Here is a 27,686-nt window from a genome sequence, read left to right as displayed (position 1 = left end):
GGCTGTGGATTTTCATTTTCATTTACTGCAAAGTGCTTTGCAATTTTCAAATGTTACGTTCCAGTTTTTCTTTTGTGCAGGTCGGTGTATCGGAGGATATGAGGTTCCTAACATGTTTTGCTACTGAGTATATCATTGAATATGAACGTGTTGCTCATTAGATATACTGTATTTAGTTTTAGGAAGACATTAAATGCCTCTACAGTTTTCCTTGAGAACATCGGCGATAGGACTCGTTGGCTGAACGGTCAGCGTACTGGCCTTCGGTTCAGAGGGTCCCGGGTTCGATTCCCGGCCGGGTCGGGGATTTTAACCTTAATTGGTTAATTCCAATGGCCCGGGGGCTGGGTGTATGTGTTGTCTTCATCATCATTTCATCCTCATCAAGACGCGTAGGTCGCCTACGGGAGTCAAATAGAAAGACCTGCACCTGGCGAGCCGAACCCGTCCTGGGATATCCCGGCACTAAAAGCCATACGACATTTCATTTCATTTATCGGCGATAGCATCCATTCTAACAGAAGAAAGCCATCAACAACAGCTTTCAAGACCATCAAGTAATTTGTACAGGATTTGACAACATTATTTACTCACACTTCTGGGGATGATGGAAGAAACCAAAACAAATATACTTTACTAAATAATCAGGGGTCTGAAATTGATAATTGAGGCACTTTATGGCGTGTTTAAAAACGATATTATTACATTTCATTTTTATTGTAATTCAATTGCGGCATATAGCCTGCTTGTTCTCCCGACCTCACACTACTTCACTCTTTATGTATGTGGGAGTACTTGAATAGCCTGGTGTAGGAAACTCCAATTGAATCAGAAGAAGAGCTCATGGCTCGGGTGCTTCCAACTGCTTACTCTCTACAGCACATTCCTGGAGTCTTGGAACTTGTACGACGGTCAATAGTATGTCGTAGCGAAGTTTGTTTTGCAGCACGAGCTGCTTTTTTTTTGACACTTTGATTTTGTAAAACTGAAATGTAATACACTATTTTCATTCTCAATCATGTCAAAAAGTACCTCGATTATGAATTTCCGACCGCTGATTACTTAATAAAAAATATTTTTTTCGTCTCTTCTATCATCCCAAGATGTTTGAGTATTGACATTTGCTTACACCCGGTATTATGTACAGCTCCAGCTACTCAAGCCAGTGGGTGCTAAGCCAACTCATCCAATGATTTGGCGAAATGAATGGTTTCTCTCGGTTAAACACCTGAGAGTTTGGCAAAATGAATGGTTTTTCTCGGTTCAACACCTGAGAGTTCATTCTTAGAAATTTGTAATTCCAGAAAGCTGTCACCGTGACAGCAATACCATCTATTCCACAATGTTCTTCTGTCCATTATCATCCATAAGACTGGTCACGCCTCCAAGCCACACATGGATATGCAGCCCATCAGAACAAAGTCCTAGTGTTCATTTTCCTCTGCTGATGTGTAAAGGAAAATGAACTTAAAATGCATTATTCTGTAGGAGTGCGTAAATACTTCATGAAAATATGCATTCCTACAGAAAGGTGCGGTAAGGTTTATTTTCCTTTACAAGTTGGCAAGGGAAAATTAATACAACGAACAATGTGGTGATGAACTGTATATCTGTGTGTGACTGGGAGGCGTGACCAGTCTTAAATAAAATAAATGTTAGGAAGAGCATTGTGGGATACGAGGTATGCTCGCTCAGCATAGTAAACATAATCGTTGCATATTTCATTTTATATCCTCTTTCTCCTTATGATGAAACGTATTTATCGCAAAACTTTTCCTATAGTACTTTACATAACGAGTCACTGAGTGAAAATTATAAATTTTCAACATATCCTTATCCATTTTTGCATACCTACCACCGTACTAGTATTAAACTGTTTTTATTCCGCACCCTAATAGCGTACGGCAGGCCTTCTAGGTAGTGACGCGCTCTTTCAGGTTAGGAGACGTGCTTAGGTGTCATTGGCTGAATGGTCAGCGTTGAGGCGTTCGGTTCAGAGAGTCCCAGTTTCTATTCCCGGCCGAGTCGGGGATTTTAATCTTCTCGGATTAATTCTTCTGGCCCGGAGACTGGGTGTTTGTGTTTGTTCCAAAACTTTCCTCTTCATATTCACACAACACAACACACTACACTACCAACCACCACAGAAACACGCAATAGTGTTTACATCCCTCCATATAGGGTTGGCGTCAGGAAGGGAATCCGGCCGTAAAACAGGACCAAATCCACATATGTGACACAGTTCGCACCCGCGACCCCACGGGTGTGAGAAAAGCGGTAGAAAAAGAAGAGGACGTGCTGAAGTGATTTGAAATGCGGAGAAAGTGTGAGGGGAGCGGCAGCCGGATATAAAAGGACTTGTTCCGGCATTCACTTTAGTGAGGAGAATGGAAAACTACGGAAACCATTCTCTGTCTAGCCAACGGTGGGACCAACCCACCGCCTCCAGAATGCAGAGCTGTAAAGCTACGGTAAAACCGTGGCATGCGCATGACTAAATCTAAACCTCATCTATATTCAGGGAGAACTTCGATAACTGCGTCTCAATAATAGAAACCTTCTCCCGTTCATCCTATAGAAGGAGAAATGTTACGTGTAGAGGTATTGCCGCCTTTGAATCACCAAGTAAACAGTGATTCTTTGGTGAACCTGCGACAGTATCAATCGATAACTTCGCCCTTTTGCTTGTGGTTTAATATCTAATACATTTAGGTTTTCAGCGACGCAGGATGAGAATTAAAAGTAGAAAAAAGTGGCTGTGGATTAAATGTGGCATAGCCCTGAATGTGTGAAAGTGAGAAAACCTCCTTCAGGGCTGCTCATATTGGGGCTAGGATCCACAATCTTCCGAATGTAAGTTCATGCTATACGACATGTGAGCCGTATAGTCAAGCAATTCAGTAAAATAATATTCTTATGGTCTCAGCTTCCATATGCAGCCATTTTGACTAAGTGACTTTTAGGCTGACTGACGATTTTGACGTTCCGTTTTCTGCTACCACATGGCAGCAAAATCAGTACTCTATTGTGCAACCCAAGGATGAGTTTAAACTAATTTTGCCGGATAATAATATCAAATGCGTCACTAGAGATCTTTTATAGCCGACATCGTTCGACGTAGATTGTCGAATGGACTTTCTTCCTTCGTTCAAAAATCTGGTTTTGAACCCATAATCTTGCTATCCACAGGTCGGCACTCTACCAATCATCCACAGAGTGTCAGTGTAAAATGTTGTGTAGAAGAAAATATCTTCACTGAGAAAACAAACATAAAATTATTTGAGTGAATTTAAACACCACCGGACTGAGTCGCGATCAAGCTCTCTAAGCTGGGGTCAGAAAGCCAGCGTTCAATTTTCTGAGCCACTCAGTCCGGCATAAAATGAATGTATTTGATGTTACTGTAAAAGGAACACTTTATATTGCATCAAAGGGCTATTCACGGGTATGTTTACAGTTCCCTCCTGTCTCGTTCCACACACTGAGAAAAAGCACTCAATAGGCATCGCACCCAGGTCGTGTGAGATTTCGATGACATGCCTTTCGTGTCACAGAGTAAGAGTATAAGTCATGTTATAACGGACCTATAGTATGAGCCACTAGAGCCTCTTTGGCCCAGGCGTCAGCACGTCGGCCTCTCACCGTTGGGTTCCATGGTTCAAATCACGGTCACTATATGAGATTTGTACTGGACAAAGTGAGGCGGAACAAGTTTTCCCCGGGTACTCCGGTCTTCCCTTTCATCATTCATTCCAGCGACTCTCTCCAATATCATTTCATCTGTCAGTCACTGATCTCTGCTCCAGAGGCGTGTGACATGCTTCGACAGCCGGCACAATTCCTATCCTCGCCGCAGGCTTCACTCGTTGCATTCCTGACCCGGTCGAATGACTGGAAACAGGTTGAGGAATTTTTTCAGCACAAGCCACTGATTTTATTCTCAACAGTTTACAGAAGAAAACTATTATTAAACATGAAAATATGCTGATGTAGGCCTATTCATTTCAAATACTACTAGCAGTTTCCCACTGGCTCCGCCCGCAATGTACAAAATATGGTGTTGTTCGTTACTACCCTCACAGATGTATTTGCTAAGTTTCGTGTTAATGAAGTAAAGCATATGATCTGCTGTGATAATAGAATGTAATATTATGTCAACAAAACACTTGAAAATACATCATACAAAGAAATTGAATTAGACGTTCCTTGGAACAACACTACGCGCCGAACTGCTCTTAAGTCCTTCAAAGATCTTCGTCATGGAGACAAATGTACTCATAACTTTTCTCAGAATCTACCAATTTAAGTAGTTATTATCTCAAAAGAAATCGCATGATCCATTGAGTATTTTTAGACCAAAATGAACTGCGTACCTCAATTAGAATAAAAGATATGATTGCTTCAATGAGAAGAAATGTTGAAGAAATGAGACGTCAAATTGAATGTACACTCATAACTTTCCTCAGAGTCAGTCAATTTGAACAGTTAAGAGCTGAAATGAAAGGGCTTGATCCACTGAGTGTTCTTAGGCCAAAACAAACTCCATGCCTCAATTAGAACCAAATATATGAATGCTTCAAAGAGACAAAAAAATGGAAAATCAAATAATTTGAGGAAGGCGGAAGTTAAGTGATTTATAGTACCTGATGACAAATCTGTGCATGAATACCTTTCAGTTAAAAAATGAAGGAAATCGACGGGATAGAATGGTCGGACTGACAGACCTTAATTTTCATAAAAAATTAATGTAAAGATACATTTATTAGTGTCTATTTCTTTAAACATCAAACGCATGTTCTGAAATGCACCTACTGTTGACTTATACTCTTTGGCACGAAATATACATAGTGTAAATTTTAAATATACTGCCATTCGTAAAGTGATGTGTGCGCACTTCATTCTATAAATTCCTCGCAGGTACACTTTTCTTAGAATAATAATAATAATAATAATAATAATAATAAGAATAATAATAATAATAATAATAATGTAATTTGCTTTGCGCCCCTTTAACTACATTCACGGTTTTCGGAGACGCCAAGTTACCAGACTTTAGTCCCGCAGGATTTCATTTACGTGCCTGTAAATCTACTGACACGATGGTGACGTATTTGAGCACCTTCAAATACCACCGGACAGAGCCAGGATCGAACCTGCCAGGATGCGGTCAGAAGACCAGCGCCTCGACCGCCTGAACCACTCAGCCCGGCTTTCTTAGAAACAATTTAACCTATAGATATATAGTATATTGTAGCTATCCACAGAGTTCGTATCTACTTGGAAATCGAATTGCATTTTAATAATTATTAAAACGAAGTCTGATACAATTTTAAATGCACGGAACAAACAATACCATCCACTCATTCTTCCTTTTGTTTTGGACGACTATACGGCCATATGTTACACGTTCTGTCCTATACATTGGATGCACTCGACGAATGCTTTAGTGCTCGTGGACGTAAAATATTTGATTATATACCAACTTAAAAGTCCAATGGACGCTCCAGTCGTGATATTCCAGTAAATTTCAGCTTCTTTCAATTATTCAGTGGTTCACCTTTCAAAACGATACCACCACCAAAGCATAGACAGGCATGTCAAACGTTTTCGATATATTTCATCTAAAGGAACTGTATGAACATTGAAGTTGGTTAAATAATTAGGTGCTTCAAGAGAATAATCCTTTTTATACAAGTTTTAAAGTCTTTACAAGGCAGTAAATGACATACTGTATTCTTAAACTGCATGCCCTAGGGTATCAAACATGGAATATTTGAAGAAGCTGTGTGTACATTAAATTGAGGGTCCCATTAAAATTAAAATATTGCAGAATTATAAATTCCATGACCAGTGCCTGGAATACATTATGTTTATTACTGTATTACACTGTAACATCGACGAATGTCAAATTTAAGTATTATGAGATGCATTAAAGCGTCACCGTAACATAGTTAATAAGTAAATTGCTTTCCTTCTTCTTCTTTTCTTCTTCCATACCCTTTCTCAATTTTATCGGAATTGCTTCGGATTTGGTCCAGCTTAGCGGTCGAATTCCCTTCCTGATGCTGTCCCTATATGGAGGGACGTATTAACTATTACGTGTTTGTGTGGTGCTTGAGAGTGTGTTGTGCTGTACTGCTATTGTGTTTAGTGTGCGTATGTGAAGAGAAGTATATGAAGATGGACAAAAGCGCCCTGTTTCCGAGCAAGAGAAATTACCCATACGCAGTTAATAACCTCCGGTCCGGCAAAGAATTGAACCCAGGGCACTCTAAACAGCAGGCCAGAGCGCTTCCCATTCAGCCAAGATGCCTAACACACCTAATAAATAAATAAAAATAAATAAATAAATAAATAAATAAATAAATAAATAAATAAATAAATAAATAAATAAATAAATAAATAAATAATAAACCGGGCGAGTTGGCCGTGCGGTTAGCGGTGCGCGGCCGTGAGGATAGCGGGAGATAATGTGTTCGAATACCACTGTCAGCAGCCCTGAAGATTGTTTTTTGTGGTTTCCCATTTTCACTCCAGGCAAATGCTAGGGCTGTACCTTAATTAAGGCCACGGCCGTTTCCTTCCAACTCCTAGGCCTTTCGTATCCCATCGTCGCCATGAGACCTATCTGTGCGTTGCGATATAAAGCCACCAGCAAAAAAAGAAATTTAAATAATACCCCTCTGCTATTTGATCCTAGTGACTGTGGCAATAAAGTTATCTGTGCGGTGCGACGTGAAGCCACTAGCAAAAAAAAAAAAAAAAAAAAAAAAAAAAAGAAAGTTTAATAATACCCCTATACCAGCTGATCCTAGTGATTGTGGCTATAAAGTCATTTGCCATTTTAAGGAGTGAGTACAGGTACGATCACTCAGTTAAGATTGCAAGGCGTAGTAACCTCGAGATAAAATGCATCTCTCCTTTAACCAGACAAATGATTCATCACCACGACAAGCTGGTAATGCCACGAGTCACTTTGTCAGGCTGGTAATCGATCGTCTCCTTGGTGCAAAACTTATGATCTTTTTCGTTAATGGAAAACGACTCTATATCCGGTATTCCACTTGACAGGAAACGAGAAAGAACAACCTCAACGCCCAAAAGGGTAAGACGTGTTTGAGGGAGATCTGTGAGAATCTAAATTAGAATAAGGTGCACTCATCCAAAGTAATCCCTATAGCCTGGATATTTCCAGCCCATGGACAGGGAAATTCAATAAACAAACATAACAAACAAACAAACAAACAAACAAACAAACAAACAAGCACATACATCCTTGACATATACTTCCCATGAAGACTTTGGTCTGACGAGAAGACTGCTGCCCAGTCAGACGGCCTGCAGATACTGGACTACCACGTGGTCAGCGTAACATTATCTTCGGTCTCATTACTGAATTTTCCTAACCGGATCCACTGCGTCTCACTTCAGCCAGCTCTTGATATGACCCTATGTGGCTGAGTGAACTCTATTCTAGGTCTCAGCCTAAGATGTTCTTTTTTTTGCCAATTATTTTACGTCGCAACGACACAGATAGGTCTTATGGCGACGAGGAGATAAGAAAGGCCTAGGAGTGGGAAGGAAGCGGCCGTGGCCTTAATTAAGCTACAGCCCCAGCATTTGCCTGGTTTTAAAAAGGGAAACCACGGAAAACCATTTTCAGGGCTGCCGACAGTGGGGTTCGAACCCGCTATCTCCCGGATGCAAGCTCACAGACGCGCGCCCCTAACCCCAGGACCAACTCGCCCGGTACCTACAATTTTATTCGAGCTAGGAATCAAACCCGCGGCCACCAGTTAATAGCCAGACACGGTACCACTACGTAATGGGGTTAGCAAATTCGCCAGCGAATGGCCAGAAATGGAGGTGAGTGTAGGAAAGTTAGCGAAGAGAGGGCCGTAGGGCCTCCAAATTGCTTCATTTCACTACGTTGAACTTACAAAAGAGAAGACAATGAGGACGGACGAGAACAGTTTACTCACATGCAAACATCCACAGCCACTGTACCACTCCGAGGCAAAAGTAGATTGACTGTGGTTTGAATGTATACTATTACAATCCATCTTCAGGTAGTCTTCCCAAACGTTGTATTAAATTATTGCTTTTCTCACCATTACTAAGTTGCTACGTTTGTTGCTAATTATAGCACAAAAAAATCAATACAGTAATTTGATATTCTATTCCCAAAGAAAACACTAGTAACAACATATTAATATCTTCTGGTTAAGTGATTTCTGAATGATCACCCTTAATTCATCAGCCTTATTAACTTTTTTTTCAAATTATATTCGATCGACCGTTGGTGTAGGCTACTGGCCTGTTTCCTTTAAGAAATTACACCCTAAAAATGCGTTCCTCAACTCATTTATCCGCTCATTGATATTGTCGTTCTTTTGAGATATATGGGTATGTACACTTCTTTATTATTATTATTATTATTATTATTATTATTATTATTATTATTAACAGTATTCCCCTACCGTTCCTCCCAAACTCCGGTAGAGTTCCTGGAACGATGTGTGTCACACATCGCTTTATGGCCGGATGCCCTTCCTGACGCCAATTCTGTGTGGAACAAATGTTCAGTTTTGCGTGTTTCTGTGGTGGCTGGTAATGCCGTGTTTTCAATTAAGAAGAACACAACAATCCAGTCCCCGATCCGGAAGAATTAACCAGATGCGACTAAAATCCTCGAACCGGGTGGGATTCGAACCTGAAACCCTCTGAACTGAATCTTTCATTACTGAAAATTTGGTCAAGGAGGCAGACAACAATAAAAACAAAAACAGCAATAATAATAATAATAATAATAATAATAATAATAATAATAATAATAATAATAATAATAATAATAATAATAATAATAATAATAATAATAATTGCCGAAAACCTTCGATGTGTTAGAGCGACGTTAAACCACCAATAATAATATTAGAAAGATTCCCGTGGCGGTTTAGGGCATTAGTATCTTGGCCTGCCAAGACAACTGCTACCCATCCAGATATTATAAAGGTTTTAGAGTGCCTCATGATATGTGTCACGGCATCCTGAGCTGTATTACTTGGCTTTCACATCAACAGCTCCTCCCTGCGTCTTATCAATCGAGTTGGTTACGAGGTTCCGGTCACGTAGCTGTCTGCTGGCGTTTGGGAGATAGTAGGTTCGAGCCCACTGAAGATGATTTTTTCTCCTTGGTTTCCCATTTTCACACCAGGCAGACGATGAGGCTGTACCTAAATTAAGGCCACTGTTGCTTCCTTCCCTTTACCTTCCAATTATAGTACACTGTATTGGGTTAAGAATGTAATTATATACAATCACACTGAAATATTATTTACATAATAAGTTATTCACAGGATTTGTTACACATGGTGAAATAAATCTACCTTCACACACGCAAATCTCCACATATGCTACACCTGGGCCGATACGTTCATTCTCACTTACTCTGTCCCGCACTGGGAACAACGTAAACATAGATCCACCCCACTCGAATACAGAAATATTCACACAAATAAGAAAAATATGTACAGAAGGATTAATTAAATATACATTACTTTACCCCCTTCAAATAATTTGAAATAGTAATTTCTTTCCTCTGTTGTATGAGTTCATTCCGCTGTGGAGCAGGACGAATAAAAAATCCGGTTTGATTTGAGAAGATTCTTGGAAGAGGAGGGAAAAGAGACACACCTCGGGGGAATGGTAGTCCAGTTGGAAGCGGTTGAAAGAGCTGATGAGATTGTTACCTGTGAGGGATTTTCGCGATATCTATTTGTTTGCAGGGAGTGCCAATGGGGGGCTGTGACCTGTCTGTATTTAATTGACAGTGTTGGGTAATTAGTCGTTCTGCTCGGCGTTGAACTCATCTAGTTTCAACATATATTGTTCTCTACTCTCCGGCTCCGTGGTTAACTTGTACAGTATACTACGTTGGCTTTTGATTCAATGGGTCCTACATTCGATTCTCTGTTGCATTGGAGAATTTAACCTTTTAACCTTCACTGGCTAATTCCTCTGACTCGGGAACTAGCTCTGCATACCATACTCGACATTAGTTTTCCATCCTGGATACGGCCCCATCCTCAGAGGCGCACAGGTCGCCCATGGGGGTCAACAAGGAAGAAACTGTAGTGAGATGTCAGAAAGAAGGCTCGTACAATAATACTAGCCGTACTAGTGTCAAATAGGCCGTTTGTAGTACTTTCCGCCTAGCTCCTAGTAGATATCTGCGGACAAATCCTGGCGATGGGAGGGCAATGATTTGAAGTCTAGAGTTCGTAACCTATACGTGAATTGTATAGTTTATGCTATAATCCTCTAACGTATCTATTTCTTTTTACAATTGTTTTACGTCGCACAGACACAGAATGGCGACGATAGGATAGTAAAAGGCTAGAAAGTGGGGGTGGCCATAATTAAGATGCAGCGCCAGCATTTACTTAGTGCGAAAATGGGAAACCACTGAAAATCATCTTCAGAGCTGCCGACAGTGGGGTTCGAGCCCAGTATCTCCCGAATGCAACATAATTATTTTCCATTCAAATTGAAGTTATCAAATTTGGAATTAACATCTAGTAGAGAAAAATAAACAGGCAACTTAGCAGAATGTGTGTTCCAATCGATGTGCACCGATGTGCACAAATGCACATTCACATGTATTGCCTTCAAACATGCATGTGTCAGTGTAGGTGCGAGAGAGAAAGAGAGCTTGCGCGTATGTTGGTTTATGTAAATCTGACTCTAGGGAAAGCTCTCTCGGGGAACCAGTAAATGCTCTCAGAGGATAAATTGCATACATCATTTAAAGGGTCCCTCATGCACAAAAGTAGGAAACTCTTGAGGAATGAACATCTTTAAAGAAGGTAGGCCTACTTGATTTATTGAGCGATGAGAATAGTATTTGTAATATTTTTTATTTATCGTATGGCTTTTAGTGCCGTGTGTGCCCGAGGACAGGTTCGATTGGCTTGGTGCAGCTCTTGTAAGCCAGACCGTCTAGCGAGTGTGGGCGGCATCTGACGTGTATAGCTGGGTGTTTTGTAGTGGCGAATAATGTTGTGTGTTGTGTGTGACTTTCGGGAATTTTGGGGACAATAGATACACCCAGTCTCAGTCCTCGAAACAGGGGAAATAACCATTAATGGATATAATCTTCCACACGGCTGGAAATCGCACCCGAGTCCCTCTCAACCGAAGGTGACTACACTGGCCATTCATTCAAGGAGCTGAGTGTATTTGTAATGATGCACCTTTTTTCCATCAGTGTCATGACAACAACAATGCTCAATTAAACATCAGCGTAATTGTACGTAAAAATTCTCCTTACGTAACGTATAAAATTAAAATATATGGTAGTATATGATAATTCAGTACTTCTTCTTCTTCTCCTTAAGCTGTTTACCCTCCAGCGTCGGTTTTTCCCTCGGACTCAGCGAGGAATCCCACCTCTACGGCCTCAAGGGTAGTGTCCTGGAGCTTCAGACTTTGGGTCGGGGGATACAACTGGGGAGAATGACCAGTACTTCGCCCAGACGACCTCACCTGCTAAGCTGAACGGGGGCCTTGTGGAGGGATGGGAAGATTGGATGGGACAGGCAAGGAAGAGGGAAGGAAGCGGCCGTGGCCTTAAGTTAGGTACCATCCCGGCATTTGCCTGGAGGAGAAGTGGGAAACCACCGAAAACCACTTCCAGGACGGCTGAGGTGGGAATCGAACCCACCTCTACTCAGTTGACCTCCCGAGGCTGCGTGGACCCGGTTCCAGCCCTCGTACTACTTTTCAAATTTCGTGGCAGAGCCGGGAATCGAACCCAGACCTCCGGGGGTGGCAGCTAATCACGCAAACCACTACACCACAGAGGCGGACAATTCAGTTTACTACGAAGGAAAAGTGTGATAATTAATTTATTCCGTGAATACGGTAGGGCCTATGCCATTTCTTTATTCCCATTGATTTGCTCTTTAAGACTTTCATACACACAACATTTCATCGTAAAGCCATAGTTACAACAATAGAAGCCGACTCTTTTTCTGTTCCACTTGATGAAGTTAGTTTTGGTAATTTACATTACTTAACGGCGGTGACGCAGAAACTTGTCTCGCACAGGCAACTCTAGGCTTGAGTATTGTAAAAGAAAATAAACATTCCTTCCGTGAGCCACTCTCCTGAAATAAACAGTAATTAGAAGGTGGAGTATCAGAATGATGTCCTGCAGGTATTCTTTAACGAGCTGGAAGCTAACGACACGAAGTTCTTACTTATAAACACCCTTAATTTCCACTGATCTCATCTGGAATCGCTCTCTTGAAAACAAGAGGCAAAGGCTAACTAATCACTGAGGATCTAAGGTCGGCAAATGGTTTTCCAGCTGTAATGAATCGTCACTCAATACCCAAAATGATGGCGAACCTGTGAGTCAAGCTTCTTGGCTCAATGTACAGCATACTGGTCTTCGGTTTAGAGGACCAAGCGTTCGATTCTCGACCTGGCTTGAGATTTTAACTCTGTATGGTTAATTTTTCTGGTTCGGGGATTAGGTGGTTGTGTGCGTATCTCAACATATCTACACACCATAGGAACACGTAATAGTGATTATATCCCTTTCCTTAAGTTTATCGTCAGGAAGGGCAACCAGACGTGGAACTGGGCCAAAGCTACACAGAGCAGAAATTTCCGCTACCTTGACAATCATAGACCTTTCCCTCCCTTCCGTCGCCGAAAGCCTTCAATGTGTTAGTGCGACGTCAAACAAACAGAAAAGAAGGAAAAAAGGAACGTAACGTTTATGATACCTTACTGCAGTTCATCATCCCACCAAGTTCCATTGCAGTAATATAATATAATATAATATAATATAATATAATATAATATAATATAATATAATATAATATAATATAATATACCCGCCTCGTGGTTTAACGATTAGTGTGATTAGCTGCCACACCTGGAGGCCAGGGTTCAATTTCCATCTCTACCACGACATCTGAAAATTGGTACGAGGACTGGAACGAGGTCTACGCATCACCGGGAGATCAACTGAGTAGCACGGCGTTCTATTTCTACCTCAGCCATACTCGAAGTGCTCTTCCGTGGTTTTCCAATTTTCCTGCAGGCAAATTCCGGGATGGTAACTAACTTAAGGCCATGGCCGTTTCCTTCCCTATTCCTTGCCCATTTCTTTTAATCTCCATATCCACCACAGGGCCCCTGTTCAGCATAGCCGGGATAGGTACTGGTCCTCCTTCCCAACCTTATCGCCGATCAAATGTCTCACGCTCCAGGACAACTGTCCTTGAGGTTGTAGTGGGATCCCTCGCTGATTCCGGGGGAGAAACGAAATCCTGGAATTTATCCGGATAATATAATATAATATAATATAATATAATATAATATAATATAATATAATATAATATAATATAATATAATGAGCCGGCCCCGCTGTGTAGGGGTGGCGTGCCTGCCTCTTACCCGGAGGCCCCGGGTTCAATTCCCGGCCAGGTCAGGTTTTTTTACCTGCATCTGAGGGCTGGTTCGAGGTCCACTCAGCCTACGTGATTACAATTGAGGAGCTATCTGACGGTGAGCTGGGGGCCCCGGTCTAGAAAGCCAAGAATAACGGCCGAGAAGATTCGTCGTGCTGACCACACGACACGTCATAATATAATATAATATAATATAATATAATATAATATAATATAATATAATATAATATAATATAATTATAATATAATATAATATAACTAGCTGTTACGCGCGGCTTTGCTCGCGTCATTTCGGAATTTGATCAAGATAAACGTTGCTCGGTACTGCACTAAGACATTATCTGAAAAACCCTAAATTAAAAAAATCACCGAAAAATTGAGTTTCATTTATCCGAGTACCTCTTTGTAAACCACGTTTGTAGTATTGCATTTTGGGGCTTAGGTGGCTAGGCTACTGGCAGAGGTAACTCTGGAACGTGCGACATAGAACTGTCCATGTGAGGAAAAACCCTCTCTCAAGTCGAAAACAAAATGTACGTGTTTCTTTATTTTTAAATTAGCTTCCAAATACCAATTTGCACTTCTGTAACATCTTCAGTTTTTGACATATAAGTATCCCCATAAAAGGTATTAACATTTTTTTCAGTCCTCCAGCCTCCCCAAATGGATTTAAAGAAACGTGTTTCTTTATTTTTCAAAGGGGATCCCAAATACCAATTTCCACTTCTGTAACATCTTCAGTTTTTGAGATATATGTATCCCCGGAAATGAATCAACTCCTTCTTCACATTTTTCACCCTCCGCCTCTCACTGCCCTTAAGCGGACTCCCCAAAAACAAGATAATAGAAAATACATGTTTCTTAATTTTAAAGGAGATTCCAGATACCAATTTTCAAGTGTGTAAAATCTTCAGGTTTTGAAATATACTGCAAATATACTAATTTTGAAATTTCACCCACTTTTTGAACTCTTATCACATACTTAAGCGGATTTTCCGATATATATACAAGTTTCTTTATTTTCAAAGGAGATTCCAAATACAAATGTTTACGCCTGTAACATATTAAGTTTTTAAGGTGTACTAATTTAAAAAATCACCCCATTTTTCACTTCTATTCACCCCTTCCCCTTAAGTGGATTTTCCGAAAACAAAACATAAATGTTTCTTTATTTTTAAGGATATTCTATTACTTTTTTCCACAACTGTAACATTTTCAACTTTTGAGATATACGTATCCTCTATAAAAATAATTTAACTCCTTTATAACTTTTCATACCACCTTCCACTTCTCTTTAGTAATATTTCCGAAAACAAAAAATCGTGTTACCTTATCTTTAAAGAATATCCCAAACAGTTTTCACGTCTGTAACATCTTCATTTCTTGAGATATCACAATCCCCATAAAAATGATCCAACCCAATTTTCAGCCCGTTTCATCCTCCATAAGTGGATTTTACGAAAAAAAGTATATGTTTCTTTATTTTTATAGAAGATTCTAAATACCAATTCTTACGTCTGTAACGTTGTAAGTTTTTGAGATATACTCATTTTAAACATTTACACAATTTTCACTTATTTTAACCCCGATTAATTGGATTTTCCGAAAACAAAAAAGGTGTGATTATTTGCTTTTACTGGAGATTCCAAATACCAATTTTTACGCCTATAACATTTTCATTTTAAAAATCACCCAATTTTTCAAATCTTTTCACCCCCTTAAGTAGTTTTTTCGAAAATAAGAAGTACGTGTCTCTTTTTTTTAAGGGAGATTCCAAATATCAATTTTCACGTCCTTAAACTGGTAAATTTTCGAGATATAGATACATTCATTTTTAAAATTTCACTCCCTCTTTTTAGACTTTTAGAGACGGGATAACCAAAAATCCCCCCTCTCCCAGTGAGCACCTACTCTGTAATATACATGTATTTCCCTAAGTTTAATTTCTTAATGACCAGTAGTTTTGGCTCGTCAGTCAGTCAGTCATCAGGAGACGTTATATAATATAATATAATATAATATAATATAATATAATATAATATAATATAATATAATATAATATAATATAATATAATATAATATAATATAATATAATATAATATAATGAAAACCTACAATCTGTTTTCCAGTCACTGACCGGGTCAGGGATGTAATGAATGAAGCAGATATAGGCTGTTAGTACGATGGGGTCGCCACTCCCAAAGTGATGTATTAATGAATGATAGATGCTATGAAATGAGAATGGAGAGTGGTGCTGGAATGAAAGAAGACAGGGAAAATCGGAATACCCGGAGTAAAACCTGTCCCGCCTCCGCTTTGTCCAGCACAAATCTCATATGGAGTGACCGGGATTTGAACCACGGTATACAGCGGTGAGAGGCCGACGCGCTGCCGTCTGAGCCACGGAGGCTCATAATATAGTATAATATAATATAATATAATATAATATAATATAATATAATATAATATAATATAATATAATATAATATTCCCAACCCATAGTTGCGAATCACCTGAAACTGAGGAGAGACTAATAATTTATTTTAATGCATTACATACATGTTTTTATCTTATTATTATCATTAATTTGTCCATTACTGCATTAAATTAAGCCTAATAACTGCTTTTACCCATTCTCCAAATTGTCTCTCTTTTGTCCTAGATATTAACAGTGTTATACAGTCTAGGATAACATGTATCTACCTTCCGTTAATAGGATTAGTGCTTACTTTATATTCTTTGGCCACATATTATTTACTATTAAACATTTGGTGTGCTCCTCGGTGCGATCCACTCTTTGTTTAATAACTGCTTTATAACTAGTTAAAATTACTTTTCTCTCTCCAGTTTTGCTTTGAAATCATTACCCAGGTATTTTACCCTACATACTTTCAACAGATGCGCCCTTCCATTATTTCTCCACGTAACAAAAAACAATTCTCTTCATGATTCTCTCATTGACCCACATTCATATAGATGCCCAGTATCTTTCACACTATACCTCTTACGTTCCTGTTTGTACGCCTCTTTCTTTATTGGCAACTTTTTGCTAATTTCACAGAATTACAGTAATATTCTTTTGGTCCTACATTCTGACAAAGCCATTTGATTCTCAATATCTTTCACTCAAATATCTACTTTCTTACTCGTTTTATTTTCTTCGTTTGAATTCCCTTAATCCCAGTAGTCTCCATTTCCTATTATTTCTAGCATATTTTTCTCCTTGTTTACCCATCAATCAAGCAAAGCAAAGCAAAGTCACCTCCGTGCAGGCCATGAAGGCCCTTGGAGGAGTGGAAGGTAACCATTGTTAACCTCGGCACGTGATAGGGTGGAGTTGTTAGCTCTACTCCCGGCCGCCTTTGTCCCCAGGAATTAACCTGGTAATCATTTTTGGTGTAGGCTGAGTGAACCTCAATGCCATATGCACCTCCGGAAGTGGAAATCTCGTTTCTTAAATTGTACGACTTCCTGGCGGGGATTCGAACCCACGTCCTTCCGGGCCGCCTCGGCCAGGCAGACCCATTACCCATCAATCAACGTGTGCATATTTCATCTGATGTTGGTGAGCTGAATTTAATATTTCCTTCCCTTCAATATTTAGTTGTAATATTGTTCATATATTTATACTTTCACATAGAATTGTAAGTGAATTTAGGGGCGCACAGCTATAATCTTTCATTCGGGAGATAGTGGGTTCGAACTCCACTGTCTCCAGGCCTGAAGATTGTTCCCGTGGTTTCCCATTTTCACGCTAGGCAAATGCTGGGGCAGTATTTAATTAAGGCCACACTCGCTTACTCCCCGTTTCTGGCCCTTTCCCATCATCGCCATAAGACCTATCTGCCTCGGTGCGACGTAAAAGCAATTGTAAAATTTCTAACTCCGCTATTAGCTGTACCAGTCTGCCTGGTGCAATTACAGTACGATTGAGTGTATGGGGTCGGTAGATGCAGAGTGGATTTCGGCTTTTGGAATCCATCCCTTAAGAGGCCACGGCTTGTCCGTGGTCCAATAGCTCTGTACTCTGACCGGCCAACCGAGCAGAGGAAAGTTGGCCACGGCTTTACCGTGGCTCTACGCCTCTGCATTCGGGAGACGGGCCTGGGGCACAGTGCCGGATTTCACGCCTGGCCCCACCCGTCGACTGTCCTGAGAATAGTTTTCCGTGGTTTTCCATTCTCCTGCACTAAGGCGAATGCCGGGACAGTTCGTAGTATAGGCCACGGCCGCCTATCCCCTCACCTTCTCCGCACATCTCGTTCACCGTAACAAGTCTCCCGGCCTGAGAGGCGGCGTCACCATCTAGGAGGCCCGCCTCCCCCTTCAGGGGAGGAATGAATGCGTTTAGTAGTAGTAGTAGTAGTAGTAGTAGTAGTAGTGTATGGGACTGCTGTACTGAGTAACCGGCAATGATCTGAGGGGAATCCACTTTTCGTTAAATCACACAACATATTTTTGATTTCAGATTTCTAAGTTTTCATAAAGTCAGCATTGAGAATGGCGTCATGTAAAACGGAAGCTTCCTTCCGGAAGTGCAAATTAACGTTACAGAGTGTACATTACCACAAGCGCATGAACATCGAAGCGCTGCCAAGGGCAGTGTGGATGTATGACCTCTTGCGAGACAGTATTCTAACACCGTAGCGAACCTCAAAATCTATAGCAGTTGGCAGAATGTTGTATGTGTTCATCTCATTATTATTATTTATTGACTCAAGTGATCCTATCTCACGGATACGACGGATTACGACAGCTATATAATAATAATAATAATAATAATAATAATAATAATAATAATAATAATAATAATGCAGGCAAATTTTGTAAAGTTGAATTTACTTCCTAACACTGTTTTCTATCAGGGTGGTACTCTACCTGAAATCCATTTAAAATGTAGTACAGTTAACGGAGTGTGCCCACAATTGCGATTCACAGTATTCTGTAAATTGATCTGGGACAAAATTGCCTTTCCATTGCTCTGTTTTCAAATCGAATTTCCTGTACGGGAGTAAAAACTGGGTAGAGTCTGGATATCTAGCTCATCAACAGGAAAAACAGACATGAATATTGTGAGAATGACTGCTAGTACAAGAAAGGTGGGAAGTATGGCAGAGGGTACTGGCAATGAGGCTACAAAGTCTAAGTAAAGACTGAACTCGATGGATAAAGGTGTGTGAATGAGACGGTTTCAGTTGTGGGGCCTTGTGAGACAAATGGAGTAGAATGGGCTTTACGCCGTGCCGTCACAGATAGGTCTTACTGCGACGATGGGGTAGGAAAGGACAAGAATTGGGAAGGAAACGACCGTGGCCATGTTTAAGGCTTGTCTGGCTTCAAAATAGCAAACCACGGAAAATCATGTTCAGACCTGCGGACGTTGGAGTTCGAACCCACTATCTCCCGCATTCAAACTGTCAACTACGTGACCCAAACCCTGCAGCCAATTGCTTAGTCCTAAGAGAATTATTAACTCAGCCGTTGGTGGAAAGGTGGAATGGGGAGTGGGGGAGGGGCTATGAGAAGCATAGAGAAACCGATGTGACGATGGTTGATTCAGTTTAAAAAATAGAAGTAGGAACTAAATTATTTCACAGAGTTTGTTGCAAATTCACGATTGTGGAGCGGTTTAATTAATTCATATAAAATTGTAGGCTGGACGCTGAAATTCGTAACAGTCTACAATGATAACGAATGTAACGTAAGACGTGTAAACCTACGCCGTTTACAAATGTAAGAAAACAGTGTGAATCTTGAATTAATATGCTGTTATTTTATGTAAAAGGATCAGGTAAGTCTAGGGTGATCAAGGTCGTAACTTGAGAAGGGGAGTTATAACAAATTTCATATGTTAGTTCAATTACTATCAATGGAAGCTATGTCTGAACTTTGTTTGGATTTGCCCGCCACCAATGACACACTTCTATATTCTCTTTCTTTCTGCAAGTATTTCACGTGCTTCAGTGGGGTCTTGTTTGTGCTGTTGTTATAATGAAATACCTCCTGGGAAGCGCCGATGGCTCTCTCTGGGACTGTTACAGGATATACGACACAGCAGGGGCGATATTAATTTAATAGATCCCATGCGCTATAGAGAGTTGAACAATTCACTGATGATCAGAAATACTGCCTTCTGGCGCAATGAGTTAAGAAAGTAACCTCGTTTACATTCACTTCTCTGAGTTACTTAGGTAAACTCTGTTTCCAGTTTGACGATGGTTGATTCACTTAAAAAAAAAAAAAAAAAAAAAAAAAAAAAAAAAAAAAAAAAAAAAAAAAACAGTGGTAGGAACGAAATGATGTCACAGAGCTAGTTGCAAATTCGGGATTGTGGAGCAGTTTAATTATTTCATATAACTTATAGGCTGGACGCTGAAATGCGTAACACTCTATAATGATAATGAATGTACCGTGCGAGTTGGCCGTACGGTTAGGGGCGCGCGGCTGTGAGCTTGCATCCGGGAGACAGTGGGTTCGAACCACACTGTCGGCAGCCCTGAAGATGGTTTTCTGTGGTTTCTCATTTTCACACCAGGCAAATGCTTGGGCTGTACCTTAATGACGGCCACGGCCACTTCTTTGCCACTCCTAGGCCTTTCATATCCCATCGTGACCATAAGACCTATCTGTGTCGGTGCGACGTAAAACAAATTGCAAAATATAGAAAATGAATGTACCTTAAGTGTAAGCCTATGCCAGTTAGAAATGTAAGAAAACAATATGAATCTTTGATTTATATGCTGTTATTTTATTTAAAATGTTAGGTAAGTCCAGTGTGATCAAGGTGATGACTTGAGAAGGCAAGTTGTAGCAAATTTTATATATACGAGTAAATCAGGTCCACGTGACTTACCGTGCCGGAGCTACTCCTTTCTTCATAGCTCATGGTTTACTAACGTGTAATTCATCGCGGTTTGAAGTGTTGTATGAAGGGAATTTCGTGAACTAGTTCATGTTGATCTCTGCTGCAGCATATTCACATTGGTTGTCCAGGGATTCACTGCTCTGTGAATTTACACAACCATTTATTGATGAGCAGGAAGACACCACGTTATTTCATATTAGTTCAAGTTTTCAACATAATTGACGTAAATAAAACCTTTTCTTTGTTTGTTTGTTTGTTTGTTTGTTTGTTTGTTTCTTTCTTTCTTTCTTCCTTCCTTAATCTGTTTATCCTCCAGGGTTTGTTTTTCCCTCAGACTAAGACAGATATTCCACCCCTACAGCCTCATGGTGACTGTCCTGGAGTGTGAGACTTTAGGTCGTTAATACAAATGGGGAGGTGGACCATTGCCTCGCCCAGGCGGCCTCAACTGCTATGCTGAACAGGGGCCTTGTGGGGGGATGGGAAGAAGAGAAGGGATAGACAAGGAGAGGGAAGGAAGCGGAAGTTAGGTACCATCCCGGCATTTGCCTGTAGGAGAAGTGGGAAAACAAGGGAAGCTACTTTGAGTTTGGCTGGGGTGGGAATCGAACTCCTCTCTACTCAGTAGACCTCCCGAAGCTGAATACGGCAAAGCCGGGAATCGAACCCGGGCCTCCGGGGGTGGCAGCTAATCATAGTAACCACTACAATACAGAGGCGTTATAGAGGGGTTATAGACGACGGGCTTAACCAATGGCTTGTAATCAGGGGATGCATATCCGGCTCAATGGCTAAGTGCTTCGCGGGCTGAACATTCGTCCAAGGGGACCCGGGTTCGATTCGCGGTAGGTTCGGAAATGTTAATCTGAATTGGTTGATTCCTCTGCCACCGAGCCCGATAGCTGTAGTCGCTTAAGTGCGGCCAGTATTCGGGAGATAGTGGGTTCGAACCCCACTGTCGGCAGCCCTGAAGATGTTTTTCCGTGGGTTCTCATTTTCAGGCAAATACTGGGGCTGTACCTTAATTAAGGCCACGGCCGCTTCCTTCCCACTCCTAGCCCTTTCCTGTCCCATCGTCGCCATAAGACCTATCTGTGTCGGTGCGACGTAAAGCAACATGCAATAAAAAGATTCCTCTGCCTCGGGGATTGTGTATGTTCCATCTTCATATTTATTATTTACCGTAGGTGGGGCCCCAGACACGCTCGCCGCCTCTATGAATCATTTCAAAAGTCCTGCACCCGGGCCATCCTGGCGCCCTACGCCAAAAATATTACTATAGCAATGCGTATGGGATTTTTGAAATGAACCATCCATTTTAAAACTGGATGCCACTTGGTTATAATTACGATATCAATACTCATGTAAATCTACAAGCTTGTTTCTGGTAATCTGTACTAATCACGATTCAACATCATACTCCCACGTTCATACCCGGTCAATGTAGTAACCAGGCTCGGTTTCGATCGTTAGGCTGGATGGTCTTCGTGTTGTTACGTGCTGGTCCTATGGAAAATCCCACATGCAGTCCAGGTATTCAACTTCGGACACTGAGATTAGAGTCCAGTCTCTAAACCACAGCGTCAGCGCATCGTCATTAGTCATAAACATAACATGGTAAAATGTCATTGATAATACTGTAATAATAAATACTAATATTATTGGTTAAGCTCTCAGTAACTACATACTATATCGGTTTTCGGAGACGTTGATATGTGGGAAATATTGTAAAACTAAAATGTCTTTACGTGCCAGTAAATTGGTAATATAAGTTGTCATATCCACTAACATATGAAGTAGAAAGCTGTATAGTCAGAAATACAAGGATACGTTTATTCGCGGTTGTAAAAACATCCAGAAATACAAAAAAAGACAAAAGCAAATTAAACCCATTCGTACAGGCCACGAAGGCCTTCAGAAGAGTGAAGGGCAAAGGCTTCCACTATGTTACCTCAGACCTAAGTGGGATAGAGTGGTTGGTCAGTTCAATGCCAGATTACCAGGGAAAAACCTGGAGATCAGGTCCAGTGAATATGAGGGCCATGTACATCTCCAGGAGTGAATAATTTGTTTCTAAATATGTTGAATTTTTGACGGGTATCCAACTCACAACCAACAGGGTGCTCTTAGCACGCCTTTACTACCTCGGCAGTCCCTACAATACATACATAAATCATACTATATGGTTTAATATATTAAATACACGTACAAAAATGAAACATTTTAATATTTATATCCTTCCGAGACGTATAACCTCTAGAGCAGGGCCTCTCAAACGCCCAAAATCTCACGCGAGCAAAACGAGGCGCATGAGCTCCGTGCAGTGTGCATCGGTCCCGCTCGGCTCGGACCAACGCTTCGTCTCTGGGCTACTTGGCTCAACTCGGCTCGGATTTGGAGCGCTACGGAGCAAGTGAGGAAGAGGGAGACAGGGGGAGCAAGGTAGACAGGCGTGGGGAAAGAGAGAGACAGCGCTATTGCTCCAAATCGAGGAGTCTGCACTCTGGTCAACCAAGCGAAGTCGTCTTTTGCACCGTGCTCAGTACGTGCACCAGGCGCATGCACCCTGAGACGCCCTCCTCTAGAGAATTATAGAAAATAAGATTTTAATTGAAACTGAAATATCTTCCACGGCAACTTCAAATTAAGCAAATCTGGAAAACCTTAATATAATAGACATATGTTATTATCAGTTATAGCTGTCGTAATTTTATTTAAGGACATGATATAGTAATCTGCAGATTCATGCCGGGCCAAGGGGCTCAAATAGTAGAGTGCTGGCTTCTCTTTAGCCCAAACTGGCAAACTGGCACTTTCAATCCCATCTCGATCTTACGATGTATGAAGGCACTCAAATAACTTACGCCAGCCTTATGTAAGTTGATTGACTAGTACGTAAAAGAATTTCTACAGGACAAATTTTTGGCACCTCGGCTTCCTTGAGTACTGTAAATCTAGTTTGTGTAATTGTTAGGTGTTCTCTGCCTTTACTCACGTAGACCGATCAAAATCCGGCACAGTCGGATGACATTTTAGAGTGGTACAAAGGTAACAATCGAAAAGACTTTAAACACTTATCTTTAATCCTCGTATGTTTATCTGGATTCAGTATAGAGATATTTATTAGTAATTAATTTGAGCTACAACCATGAGGAAGTGAAATTTGTGAAATTGGTCATCCCAAAATTTTGATGGAACAGAAATGAGGAGACTTTGCAAGAGGGAGAGATTAAATTACACTTGCCTCCCGTATCCTTGGGTTCCCTTGTCAATGACCAGTATGCAAGGTATTTCCTGTTTGTAAACTTCAACATTTACTCAAGACTGTATATTGATTAATTTATGAGCAAAGGGGCTCTCAAACATGACCTGCTGGACAGCGTTGGGAACTGAAGATTGATATTTTGTTCGTACAAGTTGTTTTAAGTCCTCAAGTGATGTGGAAGTGGTGTCCTATTGTTAAAGCAGAAAACTTCAATCATGCGATTATAATTATAAAATATTCTTGTCAATAAATCTATATCATTTACATTGAATTTTGTTTATAGTAGATTGCAAATTTCATTTATTTTTGACATATCTTTGCACATTATCTCTTTGCAAAAACGTTTTCGTACGTTTTGTGAAGTGTCATGCAGAGAACATTTATACAGGCATGTTTCAATTTCTAAAAAAAGAAACTGAAAGTAATTCGTTTAATTGATGACTTGAAAATGCCAATATGTTTCATTAATGATGACATTTCCCGTTCTCAAAGCAAGATGTAGTGTCCTTAAGGTAGAACTGTGGGCAGCATTGGGTTAGTGAGTTGAGCTTTCCTCGATGCTATGTTCATAATCGTGGGATGAGATGGCGAATTATTCGACTGTATTTCACACACAGCCTACCTGAAACAAGAGGGCTCCGCACCAGTACCACCCTCAACCCACGGTCGGCCTATCTATCACCGCTCCTGGCTACCGTTCCTTTTTAATTCTACTGGCATCAGTTAACGGTTCGTTAGTCGAATTTATGTTTAATGAATGCTATTCGATCCCAGGGTAGTTTAGCCTAGAAATGGGCTCTTTGTTCCCAAGGGTGATGAAGAGAAATTCTGAAAGTGAAATTATCCTGCCCACAGTAACATAGGTGAGTAACCACCACGCTCAAGTATCAAGGGAATATTGGCCCCTGCTCTTCTGGACTGGAAAAGTCGTTGGCTGCACTAACATTTGGGGGCTCTCAAGACCAGCGGACGTGACGAGTGGTTCGTGGGTGGAGGGAACGTGTAGGTGCTGTACACGATAGCAGACACGGCAAAGACCATTCATTTCCTTCTCAAACTTAGATCTAATAAATTGCAAGTAAATACACACACACACACACACAACCACGATGTTCTTAAACCAAGCGGTAGCATGGCAGCAACAGCACTATTCAGTTTCAAGACGTAGGGTATCATTTAAATGAGAAAAAATGTCGAGGAGGCAATGTGCCTGAAAGTAACCAACTTGCTTCGAATCTCAAATGAGACAGATGGTCATGGTTACTAGTCTATATAGCAATTAATACGTTCAATGTTAATTTGTATATATAAGAATAGAGGGTCTTATATAAACCCGGACCAAACGCACAGTGTTTTTACTCTGCGCTACGGCAGCTGCAGTATGGGAGGCGAGCGCGCATTGCAAGCAGCCTGCACGTGTTCGACCTGACAAGCATGGGTCGCCAGTCTGAATCTCAGCTGTTAATATGAATAGCAGCGCTATGTATGTTCTAAAACAATGGGTCCTGCGTCAGCAGGCAATGTACGTTCTGAACCATTGTAGGCGGAATAACGTCATATCCTTGTGTACGTGAGCAAACCTAAACTCACAGACACCATTGGAGAGGTCTAATTGATCTGGGGTGCTTTTTCACCCCTTAGGTGAGGATATGACATCATGCGAGGGCGAGACAGTTATAATTGCAACACCGTATTTTTGTATGTAAAAGTACTGGCTTCACCTTAATTGTCGTGTGAACAGTCAAAACTCTCGCTATTGGACTGCAGAAAATTCTAATTGTGTTTATGATGTCCCTCATTATGATAAAGGGATTGGTGTTTGTGTGCTGTTAGTGCAAGACGAATAATTGGGCATACTTTTTCTCGAGACGATAACAAATGCAGAGAGGTGCCAAGATGACATTTTGACGCCGTTCTTAAATCAGTTAACGGAAGAAGAAACATCGCGTGGGTGCTTTCAAGAAGATGCAGTCCCTGCTCATACAGCAGAAGAATCCCTTCTTACAATCTCGGAAGTGTTTGCAGGCAGAGTGTGCAGTGCTGGTCTATTACCCCCTCGTTCTCCAGACCTAACAGTGTGTGGTTTACTTGTGGGATAAACTGAAAGAAAAAGTGTATCGAACAAATTCTCAATCATTGGTGGAACTGAAAGAAAACGTTACGAATGAAAACAGAAATCTCGCAGAACACACTCGCGCCAGCCAGAATGTGGTTACCAGATATAATGCCTGTATAACCCAGGAAGAACGACACTTCCAGCATCTTTTATAAAGTAAGATTTCATATAAGATTGTATAAACGCTTAAAGCAGGGCGTGGTGGTCCATTTTTATGTCTCTGGTCCTTAAATGAAGTTGCAAGAATATTACTATTTTTTTTTATTTTTACAATTAGCTTTACGTCGTACCGGCACAAGTGCTACCTATTTCGACGATGGGAGGGGAAAGAGCTAGGAAGGGGAAGGAAGCAGCCGTCGCACCGACGTAAAAATGACAGACCACGGAAAACATTTTCAGGGCTGCCGACAGTGGGGTTCAAACCCACTATCTCCCGAATACTGGATACTGGCCACAATTAAGCGACTCCAGCTACCGAGCTCGGTGAGATAATTATTGTTTGCTTTTAGTTTAGCACTTCCATTATATAGGACATATTTTGCCAAGTTTCTCTGTTAAGGCGGGTATCAGTTTAACGGTGGAGACTAACATTCTTCTTACGTTCCACTACGTAAAATCATCAGAGGAGAAAAGATGGAAGATCGCTTGTACCTTCTATCCACTAGTCGTAAAACTTCGACTTGATGAAATAATTGAAGAGATAGATTGATTCGTGTGCGAGTTTAAATTAAGTCAACATTTCGCTCTCTCTTCTTTGTCTTTCTTAGTTCTTGTTACTACCGAGCGAGTTGGCCGTGCGGTTAGGGATATACAGCTGTGAGCGTACATTCGGAAGACATTGGATTCGAACCCCACTTTCGACAGCCCTGAAGATGTTTTATCGTGGTTTCTCATTTTCTCACCATGAAAATGCCGGGGATGTGCCTTAATTAAGGCCACGGCTGCTTCCTTCCCATTCCTAGCTCTTTCCCCTCCCATCGTCGAAATAAGTAGCACTTGTGCCGGTACGACGTAAAGCTAATTGTAAAAAAAAACTAATGATATTCTTGCAACTTCATTTAAGGACCAGAGACATAAAAATGGACCACCACGGGAAACAGTCCTCAGGGCTGCAGAAATTGAGATCCGAGCCCACCATCTACTGAAATACTAATACATTTCTGTAATTCTGTAATGCTGTAACATTCTAAACCTGTCATTTATTCTGCCAGCCTCGTGGTGTACGGGTAGCGTGCATACCTCCTGACCAAAGGTCCAGGATTCAATTTCCGTATTGCCTAGGAATTCAAATTCTGGACGGAAGGCTGAAACAGCTTTCACTCAGTCTCGTGAGAGCATCTGAACACCTGGCTGATACGAGAGGTAACGGCCTCGGTTTAGGAAAGCCAAGTAACCGTGGGCCATGTGGCTGAGTAGCAGAGGAGCAGGAAGGCCAAGGTCCTCATAGGTTGTTGTACGAAGGGATCATTTATTCTCAGTTTGTCCTTCATTTAATGCCTGCTGCCCGCTGCTACGAACAGCAAGCAATGAAGGGGAACGTTCTCTTAATTGCAGTCCCAGGTCAGTTAGAAACCACTTCACCAGGTAATAACATAGAGATAGTGAACGTGGGGTTTGGATGTCGAGGGAATGACGCATTCAGTTGGAGTGCGTTCGAAAGTGGCGTCCTACTTCCATTGAGGAAGTAGCACGTTCACCTCCCGGTTCCTTGTATATAACGTTCACTGCCTTACGGTATTCGCGCCCACACCTCAAGGATGTACTCAAACGGAAGTGACATCATCACCACCAGTATCTTCTGTATTATACTTACAGCATTCTGTTAACAGGTGTTTCATTATAGTGTTGCTCTAGTTGTAGAGAGGCGAACTTAAACGGAATATGATAGTGTGTACATTTTCGCTTTGCGCAGACCTGCTTTCAAGATACATTTTTATAGAAACTATTGTATATATC

The sequence above is a fragment of the Anabrus simplex genome, chromosome 2, assembly GCF_040414725.1.
Source record: "Anabrus simplex isolate iqAnaSimp1 chromosome 2, ASM4041472v1, whole genome shotgun sequence".
Taxonomy (NCBI): domain Eukaryota; kingdom Metazoa; phylum Arthropoda; class Insecta; order Orthoptera; family Tettigoniidae; genus Anabrus; species Anabrus simplex.
This window is presented reverse-complemented; position numbering follows the sequence as displayed.